At 41.6% G+C, this 18,676-nt stretch overlaps 1 protein-coding gene across 1 annotated transcript in view; it reads left to right on the plus strand.

The window, feature by feature from the left end:
* The first annotated feature begins 5,485 nt into the window (after positions 1-5,485).
* Positions 5,486-18,676, plus strand: part of cdh19 (cadherin 19, type 2) — a 61,026-nt gene continuing 47,835 nt past the window's right edge. The window contains exon 1 of the mRNA XM_081352420.1: positions 5,486-5,623. The gene's annotated coding sequence lies outside the window, so the exon portion shown is untranslated. The remainder of the gene's footprint in view (positions 5,624-18,676) is intronic.

Here is an 18,676-nt window from a genome sequence, read left to right on the forward strand (position 1 = left end):
TCATACACAGAAACGCGATCAATATTTAAACCGTATTTTTGCCAGCTGTAGTAGCTCCACAACAGCACGCATCTTTGCGTTCGTTCGTTCATTCATTCATACATACACAGAAACGCAATTCATATTTAAATAGTATTTTTGCCAGCTGTAGTAGCTCCACAACAGCACGCATCTGTGCGTTCGTTCGTTCATTTATTCATACACAGAAACGTGATCATTATTTAAACAGTATTTTTGCCAGCTGTAGTAGCTCCACAACAGCACGCATCTTTGCGTTCATTCATTCCGATTAGAACAAAGCAAACAGAACTGACCTAATTCCTCAGCGGGATCCGTTTGCTCCTCGAAATGATACTTCCAGAACTTCTGAGGTAAATTTTTGCAGGATTATCAAGATAGTAGTATTCCTCACAGCATCGTAAAGTACATAAGTCTGAAAGTGAACTCGCGGTGTGTGTTATCCAGCTGATGTGGGCGTTTCACAGGTTTGTTTGGATCGCCTCACATTTGCGTTTGAATAGCGCGCGCTCTCCGTGGGCGGAGCACATTAAAACTTAATTAGCTGAGATGAGAACGACTGACATCTCTCTCTCTTCGCATACATATTACATAAACTGTGAATATTTGTTTTTTATAAAAATTACTTAATTTAAAAGAAGAAAATTCAAGCTTCATGCCTGTTTGACTGAGTATTCGCTGAGTTACAGTTCATTTTCGGACGCGTTTCAGAATTGACTTCACTGACAGAGAGTAGGCAGAACTCGCATCATGTTTATTTTTCTTTATTTGGCAAAAAGCACAACACTTTGTTTTTATTATGACCATACACAAAAAAAATACACACTAAACAGGATCGATTGATGTACAACACAAGCATATAAGATAAAAATTAATATTTTTTTTTTATTTTTTTTGCACTCATACGGAAAAAAACGAGCCTATTGCGCCGGCGCGATAGCCGACCTCAGGGGGTTAACAATAAGTGCTTTTGAAGTAAGGGATCAAATATTCAGCAACCCGAGCTTTATCATTTGCTCATTTGTATTATATCTGTTTTTTATTTGTTGAACATTAATTAAATTTTTAGGAGTTTTTTTGTATGTCCTAAATCGGGGAACAGACACAGTCTCTATATGATGATATCTAGATGAAAGAGGCTCTATGTGATGGGATTTATCTGACCTTGGTGACGTGAGACAGCTAGTAGACGGTCGGTTTAGCCAGTCTGTCTGCTTCCTGACCTGAGCCTCAGATTGTCATGTTTGAGCTCTAAGACTATGTGCCATATTACTAGAGAGAAGAGCAGCACCATCCCAGGAGGGATGAAAACCATCTCTTTTCAACAGGTCAGGGGCCTCATTTATAAAACTGTGTGTAGGAACCTTACTAAAAATGTATGTGCGCCCGAAAGCCAAAAATGGCGTACGCAAAAAAATATTCAGACTTATAAAACCGTGCGTACGCCAGAACCTGCGCAGAATTCACTTTATAAATCCCAGTCAGCGGAAGATTGTGCGTACATGCGTCTCCTCCCCGAAATAACCATATATGGAGCTTACAACACCTAGTTTTACTATGCAGATCCTCATCTACATATCATTTGCATATGATTATTCATCCACGTGATAACTTAAACGTTATCACGTGGATGAATAATCATATGCAAATGATATAAACGGTACAAGAAACATTACATTAATACAAATCAAGTAGTTGTCTATCCTTGCCTTGTTTTTGAATAGCCTACATAAATCAAATAGTGTAAAATACATTTCAGAGAAAGTTTTTCTCAATCTTTTCCACTTGCCGAATTGTATTTTTAATTGATTTATATTTTTTTTTTATGGAAACAGATAGGCCTTGGGCATTATTTGCACGAAACTATTTTCTCAGACAATCTGGTATTATCATGATAAGCAATTATCTCTGTGGTTAAAACATTAAAACACAGCATGCCAGAGGAAAAGTGTTCAAAAACAATCGCATCCACAACAAATATTTCTAATGATTGAATTTAAAAAAATGTTGTAACTTCAGTAGCCTAATGATTTCATGTTTAAGTGTTTAACTCCATTAATTTGAATGCATATTTAATATAAATGTTTATATCAGAAGTATTTTATTTATTTAAACTGTTATTTGCGTCAGTTTCACTAAACGGCTCAACTCGCTGCCGCGGACATTTAAGAAGGAATGGATATTTGCTTCAAGTGACAGGCTTGGTGATTGAAATTGTATTTGTATAGTCTTTCTGTATATGTTTAATTTTCTTTAGATTTTCTGTATAAAAGTGACCAAAAATACATTTAACTCCAGCTCACCATCGGTGTCGCCAAAGTGCTCCATCTCCAAAACGTTCGTACGCATGGGTCAGAGTTTGCGTGCAGGTGCGCAAATTTTCCCGTCAAGTTTTTCTTTATAAATCCCACCTTTTGCGTGGGAACTGGCGTACGCATGTTTTCAGCCCCGTTTTGTGCGTACGCAAGCTTTATAAATGAGGCCCCAGGTCTGCCCCAAAAACTTTTTCCAATTGTCTATGAATTCTATATTATTTTGGAGACACCACTTTGACAGCCAGCGATTGAGTGAGGACAATCTACTAAATATCTCATCACTCCGTCGAACAGGAAGGGGGCCAGAGCAAATTACAGTGCCTGACATCGTACTTGCAAGATCACACACCTCTTTAATGTTAATTTTTGTGATCTCCGACTGGCGGAGTCTAACATCATTAGTGCCGACGTGAATAATAATCTTAGAGAATTTACGATTAGCATTAGCCAGCACTTTTAAATTTGCTTTGATGTCAGGCGCTCTGGCTCCCGGCAAACTTGTGACTATGGTGGTTGGTGTCTCTATTTTCACGTTCCGTGTAATAGAATCGCCAATAACTAGGGCACAATCAACAGAATTCTCAGTGGGTGTTTCACTGAATGGGGAGAATCTGTTTGATGTTGTAATCAGAACGGAAGAGCGGTGTTTTGTCCCGCGACTAGAGCGTCTCAGTGTCACCCAGTTGCCCTGCTGCATTGGCTCTACTTCAGCTGGAACCGAACAGTGTACAGAGTTCACTAAGCTAGTCGCATCCAAAGCAGTATCTAAAGCCCTTGCACTCTTACAATTAACCTCGATTAAAGTTTGGATGCGTGTCTCTAGTTCTGAAATCTTCCCCGTCAGCTTTACTATCTCCCTGCATTTATCGCATGTGAATCCTGTGCTGACAGAGAAGGCTATGCTATACATGTTGCATGAGGTGCAGGTGACAATAAGAGGAGATGACATGAATCACCGTGTTTGTTGACTGATACTCACCACAGTTTTTTGATGAACTCTTAAAAGGCGTGAGAGAAAAAATAAATAAATAAAGACGCAAACTAATGCAACGCAGCAGCAGGCAGGGTAGCAGCAGCAGGATAGACAGGAGCAATCAATCAGTCAGCAATCGATCAGATCAGTTTCAGAGCGGTCAACTCTGACTATATGGCTGAATAAAGTCTGTATCATTAAATGGTAACTTGTCTTTCTGTTGTTATTTTGTAGATGTTTGTTGTAACTAGAGATGTTCCGATACCCTTTTTTCCTTTCCGATACCGATTCCGATACCTGGACTCAGGGTATCGGCCGACACCAAGTACTAATCCGATACCTGGGTGTGTATCTATACAGCTGCAATTCATACTAGTCCTGTATGAATTGATATAATTATTTTATAAAAGGTATTTTAGTTTTACAATATAACTGTATAAAAAAGTGCAACAAATAAATCTAGGAATCTAAAAAAATTATATTTGAATAATAACGGTCCACAAAATTCACGGTTTGGTTCGATAAGATACACTGGTGTCATGGTTCAGTACCTTTTCAATACAGCAAAAAGAAATGCCAGAGAAATTTCCTTGATTTACATTTTTTATTAAAACTAACATCATAAAGTATGATCATTTTTTACTTTGAGCAATGATGGAGCTATAGCGTACTCGAACTTATAAAACATAAACAGCACCAAAAAAATGAAAAGTAATATTGTAGTAGTTATAACAAAGGTTTATTTTATTTCAGATTAACATTTGAGGGCAGCAATTTTATTCATAATGTCAAAATAAAACCAACGTAACGTTACTTGAAAGCACAATGTTCCTGGTTTCCACGTCAGCGCTGTTTGATCCGTTATTAACGGAGAATGTTCGCTTTTCACTAGATCTCGCAGTGATGTTATTACTTCTGTGGCTTTTTTACTGGATCTCTTAGCGCTGTGTAGTAACAGTGTAACTTAGCTTGATCTAGATCGCCTCGCGCTGCATTGTTCCAAACTGTCTAATGGTCCGTGAAGCACAAAATAACGAGTAGCGCAGTTTTGTTCCGTTTTCATTACATTTGCCATTTGATGTTGGGCGCCAGCGTCTCTTAACGTTACATAATGCGCTTGCCGCGCGACTACATTTGAAAATATGCGTTTTCATTTCTTCTTCGCTGCTCTAAACAGTGGTTGCTTGTGGCAACACAGGAAGTTGTGCTGTTGCCACAAGCAACCACTGTTTAGAGCAGCGAAGAAGAATTGGTCTCTGATTTGCAGCGTTAAGCAAAGCTAGCGTGCATAACTAGGTATTTTTTAATAAAATGGTATCGGATGGGTACATGGGTAGATGTACTCGCCGATACCGATGCCAGAATTTTTATTGGTATCGGCGGCATTTCCGATACTAGTATCGGAATCGGAACAACCCTAGTTGTAACTAGGCTTAAATGTAATTCAAGATACGTTAGTAAATCCATGGTTAAACTGTGGTAATTCAACCAATTTGTGGTGCATGAACCTTGTTTAAAAAAAAAAAAAAATCATAAGGGATATACATTTTCAAGTGGAACCCAGATTCGGGCCTGTACCGGCTAATCGTACAATTTATGTTGGCGTGATTATGGCCCTAAAAGTATTATGAAAAGTACAAAATAAAGCAGGACAGAACAACCATTAATAAAGAGAACTAAAAAAAACACTTAATCCAGAGTTTCTGACAGGAATTACATGTGTGGAAACTACCGGCGAAGAACATTACAAACGACCGCCACGGCTAGTGAAGTAAAGTCATGCAAAAGAGGAGTCAGAATCTGGCAGGGAGTCGACATCTTTCTTTTACGGTCTTTGGTCGTTCCTGTTTATGAAGGTAGCGTCATAATGCCTGTGTATCAATAAGGAAGAAGGGGCTCATGGGGCCTTTAAATGTCAGAAACATTCCTCCTATCAGTCTAGGGAACAGTTGACACTCAGTTGAATGTAGAGCAGGCCTGCAGCGAGATAAAGCTAATAAATGCTGTATTGTTGGAGTCTGAGGTTTGAGATTTGTAGCCACTGGTCTAGGCTGTTTGCTTGAAGAAGAATGATGTGTGTGTGTCACTGTGCTCGGACAATACAAGCACTGTTTGCTCTCCTCCAGAATGTATGAGGAAAAAAGACAAATGGGGGAGAAATAGGAGGTGGTCATTGAAGGGACGAACCATTTTGAGAGATGTGAGCATTAGCACTGCCGTCTGTGACCAGTTAACACATTAAAATTGTGTTAATGAACTACTGAGGAAAGCTTGATGGTGATCTTAAGGGAATTGCTAATATTGTTCAGAGACACAGGTGAGCTTGTTTTAACTTACTAAATCTGATTATTTTTCATGAACAGTTGCAGGGACTTTAAAAAGAGTATCCAAAACGTAAAATACTATTTTACATATGTCTATACTTGGAAGCAAAACATTACCATTACATACTGACAAACATTTGGACTGTCCATATGTCACTAACCTCAATAACAGGTTTAATATATATATATATATATATATATATATATATATATATATATATATATATATATATATATATATATAGTTAAGTAAGTAAACATTTTCTAAATATTAAATGTTAGTCTAAACTTAAAAAAAAATAATAATTCCATTTGTTAATTAGCATACATATACACAACATTTTAACTTTTGCTTTTTTAACAGTTTTCACATACGTAATATGTCTTTTTTATGTGATGTTTAGTTTTTCCATAGTTACACTTGAACCAAGCGTGTCATTACCCATCATGCATGACGGTAAACAACACATCACAACATGATTCCCCTAATGACCAATTAAAGTGTGCTAAAGATTTGACTGTAGCATGGGACAAAGTTTGACAATCTTCAGTCGTGTCTTGGCAGTCCTTTCAAAAAAGCTTTACCACAATAGTTGTGTGCTGTAATAAATACACATTTAAAATACTAAACACAAAAAAGATACTCTGTTAAACACACCATTTCACATACATGAAGTTGGTGTTTGTGATATATATATATATATATATATATATATATATATATATATATATATATATATAGTTGTCTCTATATCAAAGAATTTCTAATTATTTTCACTTATGCCATGCATGGATGTGCATGAAGTCTAAATAATGCTTTAGTTCAGTATAAAGCAGCAGCACAAAATGTGTTTAACTCTGAGAGGTTAAACATCCTAAATGTGTTTGAGTTGTGTGGTGTAAAAAAAACCTGGTAACACTTTATTTTAAGGGTCCAGAATTATGCATTAGTTCAGCATAAATACACTAGTAATTAATGATTAACTTAGCATATAGTAAGGGCATATTAGTCATTCTTTACCATTTTAAACATTTGAAGGATCCACATTAATGCGATAAATAAGCAAAAATAAGCTACTAATTAATAATTAACTGAATAAACAGTAAAACCTCTTAGCCATTATTTACAATTTAGCAAACCATGTAGTTTTTTTTTTGTGTAGTAATGTACTTTGTTATATTTCAATCATTCACCATCTATTAAGTTAACTGAACAATATGAAGCTAATAACTATGTTTAATTAGTGCTGTTTCTAGTTATAATTTGCTATAATAGTGTAAAAAAGACAATTTCATCATCTGTTCTAAAGTGAAAGTTATATCCTTGTTAATTATGGCACTTATTGAGTGATATTTAAGTTAGACCAGAATAAGCCAATAATTGTGGCTAAACTGTCACTAATACAGTACTAATAAAGACAATTAATGTGGATCCTTCAATGGCTAATATGCCCTTACTATATGCAAAGGTTAATCATTAATTACTATGTGTTGGTGCTTAACTAATGTATAATTATGAGCAAGTTAAACACTAATTACTAGTGCATTTATGCTTAACTAATGCATAATTCTGATCAAAAACCCCGTCCAGGGTGAAGTATCTTTAAAGAGAAAGTAAATATGACCTATGGAAATAATAATCTTAATTTAATTTAGATTTATTAATTTACCATTATATAACCGCTCATATGATAAGGGTTATGTAAGGGTGTAAATCAATGAAATTGTCACGATTCACCTGTATATACGTGTATATGTATATATATATATATTTATTTATTTATTTTACTTGAAATAGCAGAAGTAACACATTTTATGAAACCAGATCCGAGCAGAAATACCTTGAAACATTACATTTTAAATTCTCTGCTACAGTAGGTTGGGTTAGGTTCATGATTAGGATCAACCAACAATGCCACTCAAAAGACAACAAAAAGGACTCCAATTGCTTAAAGTTATACATCCATTGCTGTAGTGTCACTGCTGATCTGGTTTGAGTTTGGAACGTTTGATTTTGTTTGAAATACTGCTGTGTCTAGATCCAGCTCCTCGTTTTTTCATCTTTGCCTCAACCACGTTCTGACACATAGAATCAAAGTCAAATATACTAGCTTGGGATTTTGACCCAAGACATAATTGGCTGGTCAGGCACTTTTTGTTGATATTGTGGTATAACTGTTTCACAGCTTTGCAATATAAGATTTAAAATTTAAAATAGCAACACACATGCATTCCTGCTCTGTGATATCATAACTAAATTAAATTAAATTAGACTTTCACAAGATGGAAAACTCGGAGTCATACTGAATGAACTGTGTTCAAAATAGTTTCATCTTCATTCATGTACAATGAACTATTTGTTGTCCCTAAAATTCTGGGTAACAGTGATGGGAACATCAGGTCATTTTACTGTCTCTCTTGTTCAATCTCATTCAGCAAAATGAAAATGAGAAAAAAAATTATTTGTCTTTTTGTTAATTTCAACCCTGTTGAATTTGAATTTGAAATTAATTTCTTGACAAAAAACAAACAAAAACAAAGCAATAACAACAACAGAAAACACAGGTAACTGGCAGGTAAATATTAGTCACAATAATTTATTTAAAACATAAAAAAGGCAATATAAAAATAACCTCTCACTGCAATAGGTTTGGTTGAAAATAAAATCACATCAACAAAGTGTATTATTTACACTAAGTATGCTATATCTTGTCTAATCGATCTGACTTATAGAATTCCAATATTGGGCTTCCAAACAGGCCCAAATTCCCATAGACCTCCGTTGAAGGGGTGAAAACTTTTAGACAATACCTCTTGTATGTTGTTGAAGCCATCCGTTCGCATTATTTCATATTATTTATAGAAGAATATTGTTTAACATCTGAATTTGTGTTGAAAAAAAACATTAACCAATAAAGAAATTTTCACCAATCAGAGAGCTGACAAAATACTTCACTGAATTGTAGTTGTTTCCCTCGCAGGAAGGAAACAGTCTTGTATGTTTATCTTTTTGTCCGATTTTAAAATACCTTTTTATGTCGTCAGATTTTTTTACAGCGCTTTAACAAAACATTGTTTTAAAGCAGCTTTACAGTAATTGACAGGATTAAATAACAGTATTAATTTTGCATAGTTCTTCAATTATGAAACATATACAATTTCATCTGTGAATAAGTTTCAAAAAGACAATAGTGTCATTATTCAGCTCAATTTAGTTCAATGACTGAGACTGTTGCAAAATTCATTGATTATGAAGCAAACTATATTTATTATACAAATATAATGGAATCATATTAAGTTTCAAAAGCTGTGTGTAAATATTTGACCTGTCAGATACTGTCAGTACATCCAAATTGTACATTCAAGCATATATAAAAACTTAGAAAAATATCCATATTTCTACATGTAAACTGTAAAGTTAGGCAAACTCAGAAATGAGGGAGAGAAGGGATTAGTGATGTCCAATTCTTGAATGAATCGTTCTTTTGAGCTGGTTTATAGGAAGGAACCGGTCGAAACGATTCACAAGATCAAACTGAATCCATCATTAGTTCTGGGTTGATGATGCAAGACGAACAGACGAAGTAGCACGCAAGAACCAAATGAGCCGGTTCAACTAAGTGTTGAAGTTTGCCGAAGATTACTCAGGAATTGCCATATGTGTCACGTTACTAGCAGTAGCCATTTATAAACTTACAGATCAACTAGCCAGTGTGTGTGTCTTGACACAAGCCGGAGAGCCAGTTTGTAAATGACTTATTGAACCAAAGAATCAAACTGACAGGCAGATGTCCGAGCTTACATGCATTAAGCTCTCATGGGCATAGTATAGGACATCTGCCTGTCGGTTTGATTCTCTGGAAATATACTTATTATGGATAAGTATGCAAAACCCTTTCTGTTGAGAGATTAATTGTGCATTAAGATTGTATAAGTTAGGGTTAGTTATAACTAAATAATGGAGCTTATTAGACAATTTTATTCTTTTTATGGTTTATTCTTCCATCTGCATTTGTGCAGCAATTTCTGCATTATTTACTTCAGGTGTAAAACTTTAATGTAGAAAACGAGTTGGAAGAGTTCCTCAGCAAGTGTTGGTTTGATGGCGCATCAGTGGTGGTCACTTCAAGAGACACTGTCACTTTGGTGAGAGCACCCTCTACGAAGCACGCCTACACCTTGAAGTGGAACCTGTTCATTGAGTGGTGCTCTTCTCACCGAAAAGCCAGATCAGAGCTGTGCTCTCCTTCCTGCAAGAATGGCTGGAGCAAAGGCTGTCTCCCTCCACCCTGCAAGTGTATGTTGCTACTATCACCGCACATCACGATGCAGTAGATGGTAAGTCTGTGGGAAAGCCCGACCTGATCATCAGCTTCCTGAGGGGCGCAAGGAGGCTGAATCCTCTCGGTCCTCAACTTGTACCTTCTTGGGACCTCTCTTTGGTCTTAGCAGCCTTACAGAGAGCGCCCTTCGAACCACTGCAGTCATGAAGTGAAAAATCATGTCTCTTAAGATGGCGCTCCTGACTGCACTGGCTTCTGTTAAGAGGGTGGGGGAACTGCAGGCGTTTTCGGTTGACGAATTGTACTTGGGATTCGGACCGGCCAAATCTCACGTGATCCTGAGACCCCAGCCTGGATACATGCCCAAGCCTCCCACTACTCCTTTTAGGGATCAGGTGGCCCAGCCCAAGCTTTGCTCTGTCCCATTCGAGCTTTGCACCTTTACGTGGACCGAACACAGAGCTTCAGGACCTCAGACCAGCTCTTTGTCTGCTATGGAGTAGGGCTGGGCGATATGGACCAAAAGTCATATCCCGATATATTTAGGCTGAATATCGATATACGATATATATCCCGATATTTTTTTCCGCAAAGTGAGAGCAAAAAGTAAAGACTATACTAATAAATAAACATTAGGCCTATGCTAAAGCGATTAAATAGCAGTCCCAAACTAGTTTTTGTTAATACAATGTTGGTATGAGCCACTACAGTCATTTAAAAATATAAAAAATAACACAAAGAAAAATAAAGTGGCATTTTGGGGTTAATATGGAAACGACAGTAACCATGGTGAATACACAATACTAACAATAATGAAACATGGAAACTGCTCCTGATGAAAAGAATGAAAATCATACCTGCATTACTTTTATTTTGTGTAATTTACAATGTAACGGCGTTGCATGATCGTATTTCTTTCGCACTTTATATACAGTGGAGTGGCTCATTTAGTTTACACTCGAAGGTGATTGGGCTCTCAGGCGAGGTACCAATTCGTCAGTTCAGTTCTGAAGTAACGTCTCTGTCGCCTCCTTCAGGGAACGGGGGTTACAAATGTAACCTAGACATTTGTGGAAATGAATCGGACTACCCATCACTAGTAGGGATCCAAATGCAATGTAATATTTAAAGGGGACATATCATGAAATCTGACTTTTTCCGTGTTTAAGTGCTATAATCGGGTCCCTGGTGCTTCTACCAACCCAGAAAACATGAAAAGTGAAACCCAGTAACTTTGTTTTGGTGAGCCTTTCTCTGCAAGCATGACAAAAAATAAGATTTCGCTCTCCTTCTGACGTTGGAAGAGGACCTTATTATAATATTACTGGCCCTTAATCTGCACGTTTACACACACCAGCCGACATTTGGTTTCGCGAGCGACAACAGTGACCAGTTCTAACACAATGGCAGAAGATCCAGCAAAGCATGAAACTGTTCTGTTGTTGAGCACAGACGAGCACTGAACACAATTGACCAAAACATGTCACAGCTGTCTTATAAAGACCTCAGGAACTGTGTACACTTGTGGAAAAGTTAAACATGATGGTACATGCAAGTCGATGAGATGAATCAATGTAACTCCACAGCAACTACATAAATGTATCCACTAACCATTCAGAACAGGTGTATCTAAAAGTTGAACCTCTGAGTCTCTCCGTAAGGCTGCACTCGCTACTGGTTATTCTGAGATTTTGGATGAGTGAGATTTGCATGTTTTGTTATTGCCGGAGTATCTGACGCTTGAGTAAAGGATCGGCGCTCTTCTGTACGGAGGTGGAGCAAAAGCTCATTTGCATTTAAAGGGACACACAAAAACGACGGGTTTTTGCTCGCACCCAAAAAGGGGCAAATTTGACAAGCTATAATAAATGATCTGGTAATTTGAGCTGAAATTTCACAGACACATTCTGGGGACACCATAGATTTATATTACAACTTGTGAAAAGGGGCATAATATGTCACCTTTAATAAAATAATAACAAAAATACATAGTTCACACAACCAAGGAGACAAAACTGTGCTCATACATGACAGCCATTAAAGAACAACACAGAACAATGAATACAGAAAACACAAGGGCTGATAAGAATAACTTATCACAGTTGGGAATGATCAAGACAAACGAGGAGAAACACAGGAACAGAAGAGACAAACTAAAATTCCACATAATACAACGGTACAAAAGACACAGAACCATGATCTAAATATTATCTACAAAATACTTCAGTGACCAAAACTAGCTTAAGTTAGTAAAATGGCTGAAATAAAATGTAATTAATAATTAATTATTATATACAGTATATAATAATTAATAATAAATAATTCATCTGCCTCTTGTATTTCTGTTTATTAAAGTTTTGTTTGCATATTTTAAAACATTTAAAACATGATTAAATATTTGAGATGGTTGTTGTTGTTCCCTGTCAAGGGAACTCGACTGCGTCAATGACACTTTGGGGATGCTCCCTTAGCGTAGCGGCTCTGAAGTATGAATGAAAACTAATCCAATCCTATTGGCGTTGCGTCATGACGAAATGCGTGACGGCATAGGCGGAAGCTAGATAAGGACGCCGGCACAGCATAGAGTTAACTTTTTGCTCTTCAGCAAGCGCCTCTCTGTTGTGTGTGAAAACTGAAAGAGAAAAGAAAAAGTATGTGAAATGACTAGTGAGCAGTTTAAGTTGTGTGTTCCTCCCTGCCCACGCTACATCACGGGCGGGGATACTCATGATTTATGTGTGCTATGCTTGGGAATGCAGCACGCCCAAGCAGCCCTCGAGGGGGCTGCTTGTGGCCACTGTGAGAGTTTATCTATCAGAATGCTGCGCTCTCGGCGGGCTATATTTGATGAAGCTGGCCAACCTCGCGCTCCCCGCAGTTCTGGTCGCAGAGGGAGCTAGCATTTAGCTTTTGCACTGCTTTTGCACTTTCCCGGTCCTCGTCTGGTAGCTCGGATTCCCTTCCTCCCCGTGCGGAAGCCCGCCCCGCGGCTTCTCCCGCTCATGCTGATAATCCCGTGCTGCAGCTCTCTGATTCCGAGGAATTAGATGTGCTCAGCATCGCGGAAGGGGAATTCCTTGAACAGCCCACACACACTGTGCAAACCTCATCTGCACCAGTTAAATATGAGGAGCTTTTAGAGGTTATTACACATGCTGTAGAAAAATTAAATATTAACTGGCCTCAAGAGAGGCAGGAAGCGTGTGCTTCAAGCAAACTGGATGAGCGCTTTTTACAGCACCGACCTCAGCCTCCACGCAGGGCTTTGCCATTTTTCCCAGACTTACACAATGAGTTGTGTAAGTCATGGAACAGGCCGTTTTCTGCTCGCCTGTCTAATCTCCCGATATTGGATTACAGCAATATCGTGGGGTTAAGGAAAATGGATATGGGGTGTTACCGCGGGTCGAGGAATCTTTGGCCAGTTATCTGTCTCCTGACGCGGCGTCATCTCTCAAAGCCCTGGCATTGCCTTCTAAGCCCTGTCGCATGACATCTGGCTTAGTAGGCATGACATATATGGCAGCGGGTCGGGCTGGTGCGAGCCTGCACACCATGGCTATTTTGCAGGCCGACCTGCTACAGGACATTGATGAGGGCGAGGGCCCGACACCTGAGGATGTCGTGGAGCTGCGCAGAGCCACATATTTGTCTCTCCGGGTTACCAAGGAGACGGCCCGTGCTATTGGGTGCTCCATGGCAGCTTTGGTAACTGCGGAGAGGCATCTGTGGCTCAATCTTTCCGGTATAAAAGAGAAAGATAGGGCTTTTCTTTTGGATGCCCCTGTTTCAGCCACTGGTCTGTTCGGCGACGAGGTCAATACAGTTATCGACAGATTTCAGGAAGCCAAGAAACAGAGCGCAGCTTTTAGGCAGTACATCCCTCGCCGCTCAAGGTCCAGGAGGGTGGCTTCTGGGAGAAGTGACCAGCCTCAGCCATCTGCAAGCTCCTCATATAGGCAGGATCAAAGAGAGAGTGTCGCTTCTAGAGCTCCCCCTCGAAGAGCTTGGGACTCTGGACGGCGCTCTCACCCGCAGCCTCCTGAGAGGGCAGATTTAAGAACTGTCCTTCAGGCTAAGAAGGCCAAGGGAAAGAGGTCCTAATGTCAGTGGGACCTCTGAGGGCCGCCCCCCACGAGAGAGAGCGATCGAGGTCCTCTCTCCCGTTGGGCCCTCAGGAAACTGGTGTCAGTATCCCGCTGCCTTTGGCGCTTTGGGACACATCAGTTTCCAGCGCACAGGCTTGTGGTCAGGCAGCGTTCGCGTCCGCACAACGAGAGTCATTTTCGACCACTCCCTGCTGGTACTCCGCTTCAGGGAATCGTCAAGGGCTCTCACAAAACACTAGACCCCAGCCCTGAGGGGCTAGTTCCCTTGGTGAATTTTGTCGAGGCATGGTGAAGCCTCTCCAATGTATCACCTTGGGTCCTGCGTACTGTAGAAAAGGGGTACAGACTGCAGTTCCACGTGCGCCCACCCAAGTTCAACGGGGTGCTCTGGACTGCAGTGGACCCAGAGCAGGGTCTAGTGTTAGAACAAGAAGTTCACTCGCTGCTGGCAAAAGAGGCCATAGAGTATGTTCCTCCACCAGACAGGGAGTCCGGGTTCTACAGCCGGTACTTCATAGTTCCAAAGAAGGATGGAGGGTTGCGTCCGATTCTAGATCTAAGGCATCTGAATCGGTCTCTGAGGAGATTCAGGTTCAAGATGCTCACCATTCCCATGATCGTGAACCAAATCAGGTCCGAGGACTGGTTTGTCACGATAGATCTGAAGGACGCATACTTCCACGTCTCCATCCTTCCCTCTCACAGGAAGTTCCTGAGGTTCGCTTTTGGGGGCAAGGCGTACCAGTATCGGGTTCTTCCATTCGGCCTAGCTTCCCCTCGCACATTCACCAAGTGCATGGATGCAGCTCTGGCCCCACTGAGGCTCCAGGGCATCCGTGTGCTAAACTACATCGACGACTGGCTCATTTTGGCCCAGTCTCGAGATATGGCGGTTCGTCATCGAGATGTCGTCCTTGGCCACATTCAAAGCTTGGGGTTGAGACTCAACACGAAAAAGAGCGTGTAGGCACCAGCCCAGAGAACTACGTTCCTGGGAGTGGTGTGGGACTCGGTTTTGATGCGGGCACAGCTGTCTCCTGCACGGATCGAGTCCATCCTGGCCACGGTGTCCGGGTTAAAGCTAGGCCAAGCCATCACTGTGAAACATATTTTTAGAGAGTGTTAGGGCTCATGGCAGCGGCATCCACCGTGATTCCGTTTGGCCTGCTGCACATGAGGGCCCTACAGTGGTGGTTGAAAACCAAGGGGTTTTCTCCGAGGGGAAATCAATTTCGCATGATAACGGTTACGCGCAAATGCCTTCGTTCCCTATCAATGTGGAAGAAACCTTGGTTTCTGTCCCAAGGGCCTGTGTTGGGAGCGTCATGTCACCGGAGGGCCGTTTCGACAGACGCGTCCCTCACGGGCTGGGGCGCGGTCATGGAAGGCCGCTTTACAAGAGGTCTGTGGCAGAACCAACATTCCTCCTGGCACATAAATTGCCTGGAGATGCTGGCGGTTTTCCAGGCTCTGAGGAGCTTTCTCCCAGACCTCAAGGGTCACCACGTTCTTGTGAGAACAGACAATACGTCAGTGGTGTCATATTGAAACCATCAGGGGGGACTGAGGTCACGCCCTCTATGCAGACTGGCGCATCAGATTCTCCTCTGGTCTCAAGGGAAACTGTTGTCTCTCAGAGCAATGTACGTCCCAGGCATAGGCGTCGATTTCGGTGGGGACGGTGGGTACGTGTACCCACCAGATTTCGTCATGAGTCATTTTGTACCCACCACTTTTAACTTCCGTCCATATTAATTTGACTTTTGGTTCAATTTTTTTTACCGTTTTCAGTGGTTATGAGGAGCAATATGAGAGAGAAATTTGGTAATCATTGTCTGACCCAACAATTTTTTTTTTAATAATATTCATTTATTCAATTATGCATTTATGAGGGAAAAAACACGTGTCAGTTCTCGGTTACGGACGTGAGCGCTCTGAAAGCGGCACTATAAGACTGCTTTAAAACTTTCACAGAGACCTCAAACAGAACAGCTGCCTTTCTTTAAATTGAATTTCGTTTTGTATTAATTATATCTTAATTTTAATCAGTGTTTCATGAACCAATTGCCTAGATTTAATAAATAAGAAGTAAATATCATAAATGAACCGAAACTCAGCGTATAATGCACATTCACATTCACAGCGTATTTAGACACATTCAGACGCATTCATAATCATTACTTTTACCGGTTCTTTGTGGCAAGCTTTATGCGTGCGGTCATGCGCTTGAGTGCGGCTATATTAAGTAAACGCTCATTATCCTGTAGGCTATATAAGTAATTAAATTAATATAAAGGGGCTATTTGTCCACGAATGACTTAAATGAACAACTAGCCTACTAGTCGACTAGAAAAAAATCTTTTAGTCGGAAGCAGCCCTTATTCCACATATTTTCGAACCAGGCAACAGGACATCTGGGTTGAGCAAGCGACCCTGCGGAATGAACGAGCGGAGCGGAATATTCAGAAATGCGCTCTCCACTCTCAGAAACAAACCCGAACCTCAATGTCTGCTGAACTTGCGCAGAAACATCAAAATATAACCAGCTTTTTAAAATGGTTTTTAAAACTAAACACTATTTTAGCACAAATTATGAGCTTATTGGCGATTTTTTTTATAATTATTGACAAAATTAGAATATAGTAAAGTTATATACCTAACCCTAAAGTTTTGTTTTGTTTTTTGTTTTAAAGTTTTGGGTGGGTCTGTTGAAAAGTGGGGCAGTGCCTGAGCTACAGGACATCGTCTTTCAAAACATAACCTGCGCGGAAGAGAGAAAAAAAAATGAATGTGTCATTGTACCCAGCACTTCTGAAAATGCACTTCCGGATGCGTCTCTGTCCCCAGCACATTTCAAACCACACTGACGCCCATGGTCCCAGGGGACCAAAACCTAGGAGCAGACGTCCTGTCGAGGCATGGGCTGAGGCCCGGGGAATGGAGGCTCCACCCGGATGTGGTGGAGTCGATATGTCAGAGGTTCGGCCCAGTGGAAGTGGATTTATTTGCATCTTGAGAGATGACCCACTGTCCACTGTGGTTCTCCCACACTCATCCAGCCCTGCTGGGATGGATGCCATAGTGCAGACGTGGCCGAGGCTGCGTCTGTATGCTTTTCCCCCGATCGCTCTGCTCCCGAGAGTTCTAGAGAGGGTCCGTTGCGACGGGATCAGTCTACTGTTGGCTGCCCCATTGTGGCCGGCCCAAGTATGGTTCTCGGACATCATATCACTCCTGGTCGGCCCTCCATGGGAGATTCCCATCCGGAGGGACCTGCTGACACAGGCGGAGGGCTCAATATTTCACCCTCGCCCAGAGCTGTGGAGTCTTTGGGTCTGGCCCCTGAGGGGGCACAGTACCTAGAGGCTGGTCTGTCAGCAGGAGTGACTGAGACCATACTAAGCTCTAGAGCTCCCTCCACGAGGAAATTGTACGGCCTAAAGTGGAATGTCTTCACCACATGGTGTAGACAACGTGAAGTGGATCCAGTTAACTGCCCAGTGGCTTCAGTGCTGGAGTTCCTCCAAGATGGCTTCTCTGCTGGCTTCTCTCTTACCCCGTCCACACTTAATGTGTACGTGGCTGCCATTGCGGCTTTCCATGCTCCTCTGGGTGATGGGCCGCTGGGAAGACAACAGCTGGTTGTACGTTTCCTCCATGGGGCTCGGAGGATGAGACCTGCGGCTCGTACCAGGGTTCCCACCTGGGACCTGGCAGTGGTTCTTGAAGGGCTGGTCGAGGCCCCCTTTGAACCTCTGGAGTCGGCTGAGGCCAAGAACCTGTCCTTGAAGGTGGCTTTCCTGTTGGCCATTTCCTCTCTGAGGAGGGAAGGAGATCTTCAGGCGCTCTCTCTATCTCACGGGTGCCTGGAGTTTGCTCCAGGGGACATCAGAGTCATCCTTTATCCTAGGCCGGGCTATCTACCTAAGGTTCCATCCAATGTGGCTCGGCCTGTGGTTCTGCAGGCTTTCCATCCTCCACCTCATGAGATGGCGGTCGAAGAGAGACTGCATCGGCTCTGCCCCGTCAGAGCTCTCAGAATCTATATTCAGAGGTCCTCTTTGTGGCGGAAGTCGGACCAGTTGCTGGTGTGTTTCAGGTCGCCCAAGAAGGGGCTTCCTGCCTCCAAGCCCACCATCAGTAGCTGGATCGTTCAGGCTATATCTTAGGCCTACCAAGTGCGCAATCTGCCTTCACCTCTGGCCGTGAGGGCTCATTCTACCTGAGGCATGGCGTCCTCTAGAGCCCTCCTTTCTGGGACTCCCATCCAAGAAGTCTGCGATGCAGCAGGGTGGGCTACCCTGCATACCTTTATTAGGTTTTATAGTTTGGACCTTCCCTCGACACCTGGCACCCTTGTGCTCTCGTCCTAAGTGTGCCTGTATTCAGCTTCACACTGGGACAGGCAGGGCTCGTTGTGGCATAGTGGGTATTCGTTCCCCAAAGTGTCATTGATGCAGTCGAGTTCCATTGACAGGGAACGTCTCGGGTTACGTATGTAACCCTTGTTCCCTTAGAGGGAACGAGACTGCGTCCCTTCGCCACGCCTCCCTCTGCCTGGGAGCGCTTGCTTCATCGCAAAGCTAACTCTATGCTGTGCCGGCGTCCTTATCTAGCTTCCGCCTATGCTGTCACGCATTTCGTCACGACGCAA

Source organism: Scardinius erythrophthalmus (assembly GCF_964197995.2).
Source record: "Scardinius erythrophthalmus genome assembly, chromosome: 22".
NCBI classification, from domain to species: domain Eukaryota; kingdom Metazoa; phylum Chordata; class Actinopteri; order Cypriniformes; family Leuciscidae; genus Scardinius; species Scardinius erythrophthalmus.